Source organism: Macaca thibetana, chromosome 13 (assembly GCF_024542745.1).
Source record: "Macaca thibetana thibetana isolate TM-01 chromosome 13, ASM2454274v1, whole genome shotgun sequence".
In the NCBI taxonomy this organism is placed as follows: Eukaryota; Metazoa; Chordata; class Mammalia; order Primates; family Cercopithecidae; genus Macaca; species Macaca thibetana.
This window is the reverse complement of record NC_065590.1, coordinates 88,674,494-88,687,322: the sequence shown is the minus strand read 5'-3', so window position 1 is coordinate 88,687,322 and position 12,829 is coordinate 88,674,494. Positions and strand designations below refer to the sequence as shown.

The following is a 12,829-nucleotide window of genomic DNA, read 5'->3' as shown; positions in this document are numbered from 1 at the left end:
CCTTTTCTTAAAAAATAAAAAAAAAATATTTCTTCATTTTGAGTGTATCTGCTCATAGCCATTGTCTTTGTTTTTGGAAATTGATGTCTAAACATTGTTCAGATGTTCAATATGTAGCAATATCAATATTACCACTTCCTTCTTTTTACATCTTTTTAAGCATTTCTCTCCCATTCATTATATTAATCTCATTTGTGGCTGTGTGTTTCCTGGTACTGCCAAAATGAATGGCAAAGTCATTTGTGGATCCAGTCATTTATCCATGTTCATTCTGCCAGACAGACTTTGGAGGGCTTCCCTCAGATCTAGAGACTGTCTTTGACAGCTGGGATTTTGTTCTAGACATGGAGTTTAGACTTGAGTTTGAGTTTAGCTTTAGTGTCTCATGTTTCTTTCAATGGCAAAACCTGTCGAGGAAGACACTGACAAAGTCCTTTCCCCATGGCTAGACTCAGTGTAGAATGTTACCTTTGCTGCCCCATCCTTAACCCTTAACCCTGGGCTGCCCCATCCTTAACCCTTTAAACACTAAAGCTAAACTCAAACTCAGGTTTAAACTCCATGTCTAGAACAAAATCTCAGCTGTCAAAAATAGTTTCCAGATCTGAGGAAAGCCCCCCAAAGTCTGGGAGAGTGAACATGGATAAATGATTGGGTCCACAAATGAGTTCGTGATTCATTTTGGCAAGTAACAGGGAACATATAGCTACCAGTAGGATTGATATTTGTAAAAAGTAGCCCCTAACTCTGGTTTACAGAATCTAAACATGTTCTTCATTTTAGTTTTCTCCTTTTATCTTCACCCAGGCTTTAGATAGGAGACATGTGCCATGCCAACCTGAGCTGATGAAATCATAAGGGACTGAGGCAGGTTTCTGGCCTGTTTTCATGGGACAAGTTGATAGCTAAGGTTGAATATCGGAAGCTGTTGATGGTTTTAATTTAAGTTATCCAAGGATCTTTTAGTGAGTAAAACATTCAGACTCTAGGTAAGAGTGCCTGGGTTTCAATTATTTCATCTCTCCTCTACTCCCCACTGTACTCCCAACCCCCACCATTCTACCCAAAATTTGTACAGGGGTCTTTTGTTTTTGCATGGTTATGATGTTATTGTTTAATAATTTTTATAAGTTATGTAGACAATCAAAGTTCTAAGTGCTATACATTTCAGAGTAACTTCAGAGAACCTTACCTTCTCTATTAAAATCACACCCTTAAGTACCAAGAGCATCTTTATTTTCTTAATATTCTATGTTTGGGGCCAGAGCAGCTAACGTGAATTTCATCTCATTGTAATAAGGTGTTTTATTTCTACTATTCAGGATTATAAACTCATTATGGCTTGTGAGCACTCCTTCGAGGGAAGGAGCAAAGGCTTCTGTTATAGGTTTCATGAGCAGGACTTCACTTAGGGAAGCCTAACATACCAAATCTAGGGCTGTGGGCTGGAGTCCCTTCCTCCACAATCTGGAAGCCTGTGCAAAAGCATGAACTGACCTGAGTCAGAGGTTTATTCAACTCACACTTCTGCAGACTATACAGGAAGCATAGTGCTGGCGTGTGCTTCTGGTGAGGCCTCAGGAAGCTTCCAATCATGACAGAAGGCAAAGAAGGAGCAAGTGTGTAACATGATGAGAGCAGGAGCAAGAGAGAGAAGGGAGGAGGTCCCAGATTATTTTGAACAATCAGATATCCTGGTAACTCATTACCATGGGAGGGCACCAAGCTATCCATTAGGGATCCACCTCCATGACCCAAACACCTCACACTAGGCCTCACCTCCAACATTGGGAGTCATCTTTTAACATGAGATTTGGAGGGGACAAATATCCAAACCATATAATAGGTTAAGCATGTTCTTGTTGCAAGACTTAAATTTGCTGCTCCGTCTGCTGCAGCAGCCCATATATTCACGTGCCTTAATTCCTTATTTTAGTTAACTCTGCTCTCAAGCAATCTCCTCAGAGAGGACTTCTCTGACTGTCACTAACAATGGGACCTCAGTTCCTTCATCTTTTAACCCTTACGTCACTTTATTTTCAATCATGACATTTGTTTCAACCTGACTTTGTTTCACAAGACTTTATATGCTTATTGTCTTTTCTGGTCCTGCTGAAGCAAAAGCTACTTGTGAGAAGTGACCTATGTATCTTTTCTACTGCTGCTTTCTTCTTGCCTGGAATAGTTACTGGGAGGTACGTCCATAAATATTTGTTGAATATAAATACACGAATCTTTTAAGAAATGCATTTACTTAACAGCGATAAGCAGGATACAGAATATTGTGTTAACAGTAGTGGTGGAATTTTTTTTTTTTGAGACAGTGTCTTGCTCTGTCACTCAGGCTGGAGTGCAATGGCATCATCTCGGCTCACTGCAACCTCCACTTCCCAGGTTCAAGCAATTCTCCTGCCTCAGCCTCCCGAGTAACTGGGATTTCAGGCATATACCACCACACCCGGCTAATTTTTGTATCTGACAGAGATGGGGTTTCACCATGTTGGTCAGGCTGGTCTCTAACTCCTGACCTCAGGTGATCCACCCGCCTCGGCCTCCCAAAGTGCTGCGAGTACAGGCGTGAGCCACCGCTCCTGGCCATGTGGAAATTTTAAAAAGTCATTTACCTATGCCTTTGAGGAGGACCATGAAGTTAGTGTGTGGGAAGAAAACCCAGAAAAGTGCTGTGTTTATTTCCTGTCCTTTAAAGCTTTTTTTTTCTAGAGATCAGGGGTTCTCAAGCCTGAGAGTGCATCAGAATTACTTTGAGAGGTTGTTAAAGTGACTTTGCAACAGGAGAATGGTTAAACTATGGCACAACCGTACCATGGAAAACTACTCAGCAATGCAGAGGAACAAACTATTGATACACACAATAACCTGAATGACTCCACAGAGAATTATGCTGAGTAAAAATAAGAGCCAGTCCCCAAGAGTTATATACTATATGATTTCATTTGTATAACATTCTCGAAGTGACAACAATTATAGAATGGAGAACAGGTCAGTGGTTGCCAGCATAAAGAGGTGGGTGAAGTTAAGTGGGTGTAGCTAGAAAAGGGCAAAATGAGAGATCTCTGTGGTGATGGAAAGTCTGTATTTTTTATTTGGTTGTATCAGTGTCAACACCTGGGCTGTGATATTGTACTATACTTTTGTAGAATGTCTAAATTGGGCAAAGGGTAATGGAATCATTCTGTATTTTTTTTTTTTTTTTGCAACTGCCTATGAATCTATAATTATTTGAAAAATTTTTTAAAGTTTAATTAATTTCTTAAAAAACACATACACACAAATTTTGGGGCTTTTTCCCCCAGAGTTTCTGATTCAGTAGACCTGGATAGGGCCCAAAACCTAAATGTGTAACACGTTCCCAGATAAAGCTGATACTGCTGGACTGAGCACCACACTTTCATAATCACTAAGCCAGAGTAATTAGGAATTCTTCATACTCACAGGTAAGCTCTAGCTGGTCCACTGACCCCATGTGAACAACATCAAATAATCCTCTCCCATCTTAAATATCATTTCCTGTAGTAAAGATTAGTGAAACAGTCTCTAGAATGGGTCTGTCAGACTCCAATGCTCAAGACAAAGCCTCATTTTTTTTTATTATACTTTAAGTTCTAGGGTACATGTGCACAACGTGCAGGTTTGTTACATATGTATACTTGTGCCATGTTGGTGTGCTGCACCCATCAACTCCTTAGCACCTTTTTTTTTTCAATAGGGCCCTGTCTGATTGGCTGGACCATAAGCAGTTCCCAGCAACAGCTGCGTCCTTTTCTGACTTCCTTAGTTGGAAAGGAACTCTCCAAGTTGTAGGTTCACATCCTTGGCTGCACATTAAAATTACCTGAGAGCTTTTAAAAATCCCAGTGCCTGGGATCTTTCCAGGTCACAATCACAGACAAGTTTAATTAGAATCTCTGAATGTAAGACCCAGGTATCAGTATCATTGGTGTTTGACTGGAGGGCTGAGCCCTAGACTCTCAGTAGAACTTCTAAGGTACCTACCTTCCTTCCTCCCTCTCCCCACATTGCCTTGGGTTCAGTTTCCCAGATTCCACAAAGGGGAGGCAGCACCTGCTCAAGAAGCTGAACTCCCAAGCTAGAAACCCCAGTCTTACATTCCTTTCTCTCCCTTATCTGAGGTTCTTACAAGTTGCTTGTCTTTGTTCTCAGCAGTGTCTCTCAAACACCAGGCACCCTTGCATTCCATTAGCTTTTGCCAGGTCTTCATCTTTTCCAGTGAGCTGTGCAAGAGTCTCCTCACCAACCTCCTCAACTGTACTATTGTGTCCTCCTCAAATCCATCATTATATAGCCACTAAAGAGATCTTTCTAAAACACCAATAGATTCTTTCACTCCCTTATTTAAAACCCTTTGTGGAGAACCTTTTTTTTCCCCTTGGAAACAAATTAGTCTGATATCCAAGACTCTCCATGACTGAGTCTTTCTCCCATTCATTGCCTCCTTTGCAAGCTTCATATATCTAGATTTCCCCAACAAAACACTTCTTACTGCCTTAAAAAAATCCTGATTTATTGAGATATAATTAGCACACCATACGATTCACCTATTTAAAGTGTACAATTCAATGGTTCTTAAAATATTTGTAGTCATGCAACTATAAACACAGCTGAATTGTAGCATATTTTCAACAGATATAACCCCTAACTTCTCATCCCCTGCCCAGCCCTGAGTAATCATTAATTTACTTTCTTCATAACTCATTTTACAGATTGATGCATCACTATCCAGTAGAATTCTGAACTTTGGAGCAAGACTGACCTAGGTTTAAATCTTACCTTAGCTAGTCTATATGTTTGAATCATTTACTCCATCCAAACTTCAGTTTTGTTGCCATCAAAATTGGAAAAGTTACATCTACTTCTCATACAGACTGTGAGGATTTTTGACAGTATAAGAAGGTGTCTAGCAATAATAGATAGGTGTTATCATTATATTTTAGTGAATTATGAATATAAAAATTTGAAAAAATCATTGCTGTGATCCTATAACCAATAACTAGATACCTCATTGCAGCAGTAACTACACTTTCAGATTTTAGTAAGAATGTGGTCTAATGTGATATTTCAAATCAAGACTGTCTTAGAAAATTTAACATGATTAGCACTGGACTCAATCTAGGTCATGGGGTGGATAGTTTTGGAAATATCAGGCCTAAGATTAGTCAGCATAGGTGCATGATTCCTGAGGCTCACAGAAAGGCTGTAGAGAAGGGGAAAGGGTCACATTTTCTTATGATCTCTACCTGTCACTTAGATCAGCTTGCTGTATTAATTTTGCATGGACATGTAACAAATTACCACTAACTTACTGGCTTAAAATAATGTGCATTTATTATCACACAGTTCTGTTAAGTTAAAAGTCTGGGGATGTTCACCTTGATTCTTTGCTTAGAATCTGTTAAAGGTAAAATCAAGGTGTCAGCCATGTTGAGCTGTTACCTGGAGGTTCTGGGGAAGAATCTACTTCCAGTCTCATATGGGTTGTTGGCAGAATTCAGTTTCTTCTGGTTGTAGGACGGAAGTCCAAGTTGCTGGATGTCAACCAGGGAATCACCCTCAGCTCCTAGAGGCCACTCTCAGGCCCTTGCTCTATGGCTGCCTCCATCTCATTAATGGAGAACCTTCCTTGTGCTGAATCCTATCAGTCAGAAAAAAACTCCTTTTAAAGGGCTCAGATAATTAGGTTATGCTCACTGGGATGATCTCTTTTTTATTAACTCAAGATCATCTAATGAGTAAGCTCAATTATATCTACAAAGTCTGTCTTGCCATGTATAATAACATAATCATGGGAGTGATGCCCCGTTGTATTCCCAGGGCAGGGAATTACACAAGGGTGAAGGTCTTTGGAGAGATCATCTTAGAATTTTGTCCTCCACACTTATTTGACTTTGCCTAAGTGAATCCTCAAAATAGGGAATTAAATAAATAAAACTCATACTTGCAAATTGGTGTCCACCATTATCTGTTTCAGTGCATATGGACTATCTGGGGCTAGTATGGGCACCTGATTTGAAGATATATTCTGTTTTTAAAGGTATCGACTAGGAAATGTAACATGTATGAACGTGTTAGAGCCTGTCACTAAGTCCCCAGGATGTACGTGTGTGGATATTTTTGGAGGAGTTGTGTACTTTCTCCTGCACCTTTCTGAGATCTGTGATTGTTGATGTGGGCATGGAACAGATCTAGGAGCACATTGACACCTCAGAGAAAGTTTACAAACTCAAGATGTCTTCATTGGAATAGTCCTAAAATTAAGTACAAGGATAAAGTCGTATATCCTTCTTAGTTCCTTTCTGTAGAAATGGAAGTGTATTTCATGGTTGATCTCTAAATATACTAAAGTAACAGTATTAGTTTTGGGGTCAAATAAATTTGAGTTTTAAAACCAACCCTGTTACTAACCACTTGCTTAACATCAGGGAAGTTACTTAACATCGATAAATCTTTTTTTTTATGTCTATGAAATGGGTATTATACCTAGTTGGAGGGTTTTTAGGAAGAAATAAATGAGTAGCACATATAATGTGCTTGGCCCAAAATACTGGTTCATGGTTAGGGTCTATGGTGAGTTGAGTCACGAACAATAATTTGAAGCTGTTCCCATCAGGAGCTGTATTCTATTTCCCATCTTTTGAATCTGGCTCTCTCTTGTGATATGCTTTAACTAATATAATGCAGGGAAAATAACATTATGGGAGTGCTTGAGCCCAGGGCTCCCAAGGCTTGCGGTGACTATCTTCTTGGAATGCTGCTTCCATGGGGTGGCTTGAAATCTTCATGTTAAGAAAATAAGGACAATAAGAAATAATATTTTTAAGCACATGCTAGACACATTGCATTTTATACTATTTAGTACTTTTTAATCACCAAGCAGTGTAGAGTGAAACAACTTGCCTGAAGTTGCGAAGTGATGGTTGTTTAATCACACTTTCTCTTCTACAGTGGCCCGGTCTTTTATACATATCTTAACAATAGGCCAGTCTGGAATCCTATGTAATTAATTGGATAGTCAAAAAATTGGATAAATAAAGTTATTATAGTTTCTAAGTATGAGCTTCATCCAATGAGACTGTATCTCTATGTATTCGCCTATTTTCACGCTGCTGATGAGACATTCCCAAGATTGGGTAATTTACAAAGAAAAAGAGGCTTAATGGACTCACCGTTCCATGTGGCTAGGGAGGCCTCACAATCATGGCAGAAGGCAAAAGGCACTTCTTACATGGTGGCAGGCAAGAGAGAAAGCCACGTGAAAGGGGAAACCCTTTATAAAACCATCACATCTTGTGAGATTTATTCATTACCAGGAGAACAGTATGTGGAAACCACCCCCATGATTCAATTATCTCCCACCAGATCCCTCCCACAAGACGTGGGAATTATGGGAGCTACAGTTCAATATGAGATTTGTATGGGGACAGAGCCAAACCCTGTCACTCTAAAAGTCTCTACAGGTCTCAGATCATGATAAAGGAGCAGCTTCTCATGAGCTTGGCCCTGCTCATGGTGCATATGCAGAATACTCTTGCCAAACGCTGGTAAGTGAAAATTCCTTGTCCAAAATATTGACTAGAGGTCAATGTGTATCTACTAGCCGCTTCCCAGATGGCAGTTACATCAACATTCCACTCATGTAGGTCAAAGTTGAAAAATACAAGTTCTGGGAAGGTTATCCAGAGAGGCGAGCATGTCTCTCAGAAGTCATCAGCGAAGAAAAAAGTTTTCTTTGAAGTTCATAGTTCTTGAATCAGTCCATCTTGACCATCCGCATGATTCAGGGGTTACTATGGAGTCACAGCACCAGAGAACTCTGTCCATGGACACTAGATAGAATGCCTTTGATGGATTGGGAAAAAATTTTTAAAAAGTGAAAAACACTTGTACTTTAAGAAAAGAATTTTTAAAAATATCCTGGGGAAGGTAGTCTCAAATGTAAAGATGCTCTATAAAATATAAGGTCTTGAAAAATAAAAGTGCCACTTACTTGCATAGATTAGGGCTCTGGAGTTCAATCTTATCTGTAAAATAGGAATTAAATGCCTATGCACATCTTGCAGTTTTTTTGTGAAACATGAATGTGGTCATGCAAAGAAAAGCACAAAAGAAGTTCACAGGAAGTTCTTTATAACACATCCCACCAAAAATCTGCATGATGAACAAAGAAATAGGTCACTTGGAAGATGGCCAAAGGATTTGAAAACTGGGCAGGCTAAGTGGAAATTGATGACCACTTCCTCTTTAAGGTAAGGGAGCTTGGTGCCAGTGCAAAATCGATGTCTTGCTCTTTTTAAGAAAATCATGAGGAATTTTTTCCATGTTTTATTAGGCTTAGCCAAAATGGTACATGTTCACCTTTTCCCTCCATCCTGCCTTCAACACTTACTTTAGTAAGTAAAATTAACAAATAACCCCATTTCTCCCATTAGTAACAGCCATGAGTTGGAATGTTCGACACTCGCCAGCATTAACCAAACCCTAATCAACCAAATGCTGTCTGCCACCCCCTCCTTGCAATGCTCACCTTTCTTTCCCCACGCCTGTGATAGCTTTCCTGAAAGACATTTGTGTACAGAACTCCTGTCTTTGGTTCACTCTCCCTCACATCATTAATCAACGTGCTATGCCTCATCCAAAGGAGGGAAAATAATCCAGTTTCCTGCTTCACGCCAGCCAGATGAACAGGTGCTAAGTAGGACTTACATAGGCACTTAAGCTGCTGCACCTGGAATCGTGGTGCATTTATGAGATCGTGTCTTGGATCTCACAGAAGCTGTCTTTGTGTTGACCGGTTCTGTATGATGTCCTCATGATTCTGCTGTCCAGGGTCAGGCCTTAAGTAGAACAATGCAGGAAAATAACTTCTAGCCTAGGTTCTTCAGGAGTTGATCAGTTTGCTAGGAGAACCTATGATCCGAAAGGGACTGTGGGGATGAGGAGACTTTATTAGGTAACTTTTAAGAAAGGAAAATAATCAAACAAATAGGCTCAAGACAGGTTAATCACACCTTGCCTACATTGAAACCAAGGGATTTCTTGTGTGGGGGTGGTCCTTGTAGGAGCTTTCAGGCACCAGGAGCTCCCAGGTGGCGTGTTCACCTCCTTGAGACAGGCAACATGTTGCCAAGAAAAGAAACATCTTCATACTCTGCAGATGTGGCTTTTCATATTAGTGCTGCCACTTCCTATGTGTCTCTGAGAGTTGCTTAGCCTCACAGCCCATTTCCTCATTTGTAAAATAGGAATGATAATAATAGTGACTTCATAGAGAGAAAGGAAATGAGGAATGTAAAGGATCAAGCGCAATGCCTGGCACAGGACAGGCAGTCAGTAACCATCGTCTTCCCAGGTTCCCTGCCTCCCGATTCACCTGCATAAACATATTTCAGGCACTCTGGGTAGGGTTTTATCTGGACCCTGTGACCACCTAGGGAAGGCCCTGCCCTGAACCGCAGTGCCCCGTGGACGACAGACTGTGTGTCTTGTCTGTTTGTTTTCCTTTGGCCTGTTTTTTTATTTTGGGTCTGTGTGATTTCCTGGCAAAAGCCCCATCAGTGGTGAGAAAATATGTGTGTTTGCTGTTATATTTGAGGAGTGAGCAGCTTGTTCCTAGAGGTCCCCCAACCCCCGATATTGTTGCAAAATGTAGGTCAGCAGTGTCCTCAGTGCAGCACAGCTCAGAGTAGAGTCCCAAGTCTGGACCAGCTTGGATTCTGTATTTTTGGTGATGAAAATGGATAGAATTCACTCTAGTGATGTTTTTCAGTTTTTTAACGTTTGGCTTTGGCATCAATGACCTTCATTTTCTTTTCCACTTAGTTCCTTTGGCTTCCCACTTCTTCCTGTCCAGTAACATTTTAAAAAGCCTCCTTTTGCCCCTGTGTTTCTGTTCCTGTGGCCAGGACCACCATCCTCCCAATCAATAGTTCAGGAAAGATCCCAAATTAATCACAGATGCTGCATTTTCCTCCCTGTCACATCCTGTTTCTCTCTAGCATCTTTTGGCTTGACTTCCTTAATACCAGTAAAAATCAGCCACACAGCCGCATCACGTGTCCAGTGTCTTACCGTGGGCCCATCCGTGGCACCTGTGCATTCTCTGTCCTAAGCCCCAGGCCTGCCAAGTTATAATTACTTGTTCTTATGTTTTTCTTTTCCACTAATCTGTGAATGCCTTTCAAGGACAGAGCCTATGCATTATTCATCTCTGCATCCCCAGTGTTTAATACAGTGTTTGAACAAAATGTTTCCTGAATGAATAAAAGAATGAATAAAAAATCGTGTGTTCCCAATTAGAAAGACTTTCTGTGCCGTAGGGTAGACAAGGGTTTGAGGAGGCACTTTCTAGGACAATAAAATGAGACTCCCAATACTATCTTCATCGACCCTGGGCTCTAATGAGACTATGCCTATTTGAATTTTTCCAACTTTCAGCCAAAGCACAATCAGTAATTGATTAGTCTCTAACTTTAGAGTTTGGCAGAGGATATTCTAAGTAAATATAGGTATGAGTGCTGCCCTTATGACCCAGGAATACCTACAACTTCACATGTCCAAAACTGGACTTACTGTCTACCTTCAAAATCTTTTCTTTGTCCTCTGTTTCTTATTCCAGTGAGCTCTGTTACCTGAGCAGGACTGGAGAGGCATGCAAAGCCTCTCCTGGCTCCACCATGAAACTGTTCATTTGGTCACTGAGTTCTACTGATTCATCTTCTGTAATGTTTCTTGACTCTGCACCCTCCTCCTGCTCACGTCTAATTCCTGCCCTTCTCGCTTCTGATACAAACTTCTACACCAGGTGCACTGACTTCCCCAAGCCGAGGTGATCACTTCTTCTTTTAGGCCACAACTGCGCTGAGAGTAAAAATCTCTATTGATAAGATGTTTCATGTATTTGTTTAAATATGTTTGTCTCTACTAGACCGTTAACTGAGAACAGGATTATGTTCATTCAATAAATAAATAATACAGGGTTGAATATAATTTGAAATTAAATTATAAAAAGGAATTCTTAGATTTTTAAAACTCAGATTCATCAATTGTTTATATTTTATTCCACTTAATTTCTCTGTCTCTTTTTTCTTTCTTGCTCTTACATAGATGCTTTTTTTTTCTAATTTGTGAACAAATTGTACTCAATGTGCCCTTTTATTCATAACTAGTTCAGTGTGCATTTACTAAACAAGGATGCTCTCTTACATAACCATAGTGTAGCTATCACAAACTTGAAACTTAACATTGATATAATATTATTATCTAATCTATGGTCTCTATTCACATTTCACAACTGCTTCAACATAAGGTAATTTAAAGTTATTATTTTCCCTGTTTAGGATCAAATCCAGGATCGTATGTTGCCTTTAGTTTTCATCTCTTTAGTCTTCTATCACTGGTATATTTCTTCAGCCTTTCTTTGTGTTTTTGACCTTGTTTTTTTTTTCTTTTTTTGAGACAGAGTCTCTCTTGGTCGCCCATGCTGGAGTGCAGTGGCACAATCATGGCTTACTGCAGCCTTGACCTTTCAGGCACAGGTGATCCTCCCACCTCAGCCTCCCGAGTAACTGAGACTACAGGCATGTGCCACCATGTCCAGCTAATTTTTGTACTTTTTGTAAAGATGAGGATTTTCACCATGTTTTCTTGAACTCCTGGGCTCAGGCAGTCAGCCCACCTCAGCCTCCCAAAGTGCTGAGATTATAGGTATGAGCCACCATGTCCAGCTGATCTTGACTTTTTGAAAATTATAAGCAAAATATTATGTAGTATGTCCCTCCTTTGGGGTTTTCTGACAATTCCTTATCATTGGATTCAGGTTGTAGATTTGGGGCAGGAATGCCACTGAAGCGATGTTGTGTCGTTCTGAATGGTAATGTCAAGTTGTCCTAATATTATTCAGTGACTTGGTTGAATTTGTGTCCTCCAGGTTTCTCAGTTACTAATTGTCCCTGTGTAAGTAATATGCAAGTGTGATGAAATGTGTAAATATAGAATCCTGACCAAACTTTCATCAGTGGTTTTAGCTTCCATTGATGTTTTCCTAGCTCCATTATTCCTTTTATGTTAATTAGATGGTATTCTATTTTAATAAAGTACTTCCTATTCTCTCACATTTACTCATTTCTGTAAGTATGGGCTCATGGATTCTTATTTATTCAATAGGTATAGTTCATGATTTATGCAGATGCTCAAATTGTCCCAGATTTGGCCATTGGAAGCCCTGTCAAGTGGGTTTCCTTGCTTTTGAAATGTCCCCATGTTTCTTTCAGCACTTTCTTACTTTCTAGAGTAACAAAATTCTCCAAACTTATCTTGTACTTTTTCTGTCACATCCTTGAATTAGCCATTTCTTCACAGCTGTAATTTTTTTGGTGAACAATAGCATTTAGAAGTCAATATGTAGGCGTTAAGTGCTCTTTTTGTTCTGGGCCCTGTCAGTGGATGGAAGTCCCCTTCACACACACACACACACACACACGCACACACACACGCACACACACACACGTTTATTCCCATATCTCTTTATCTACCTGCCTGTCTATGGTATTAAAAACTGTGGGTTTATATTGGTACCTTCAATTCCAACCCAACTTTTCTGTGTTCACATTTACTTTGAATATATTGTAAAGATCTTGTTGCTATCTGAAATCTTTGTGTTCAAGAACATTTTTTACGGTAATGAAAAGCCTACAAGTTCTATATATTTTCATTAAAAGAACTTTTTTATGTAGTTCTTTTATATACACAGGTGTCTGAAATAATTATTCAATTAAAGTGCCACTCATATATTTCT

At 39.8% G+C, this 12,829-nt stretch overlaps 1 long non-coding RNA gene across 1 annotated transcript in view; it reads left to right on the top strand.

The window, feature by feature from the left end:
• Nucleotides 1–12,829, top strand: part of LOC126934193 (uncharacterized) — a 155,298-nt gene that overhangs the window by 29,960 nt on the left and 112,509 nt on the right. The gene's annotated exons all lie outside the window — the stretch shown is intronic.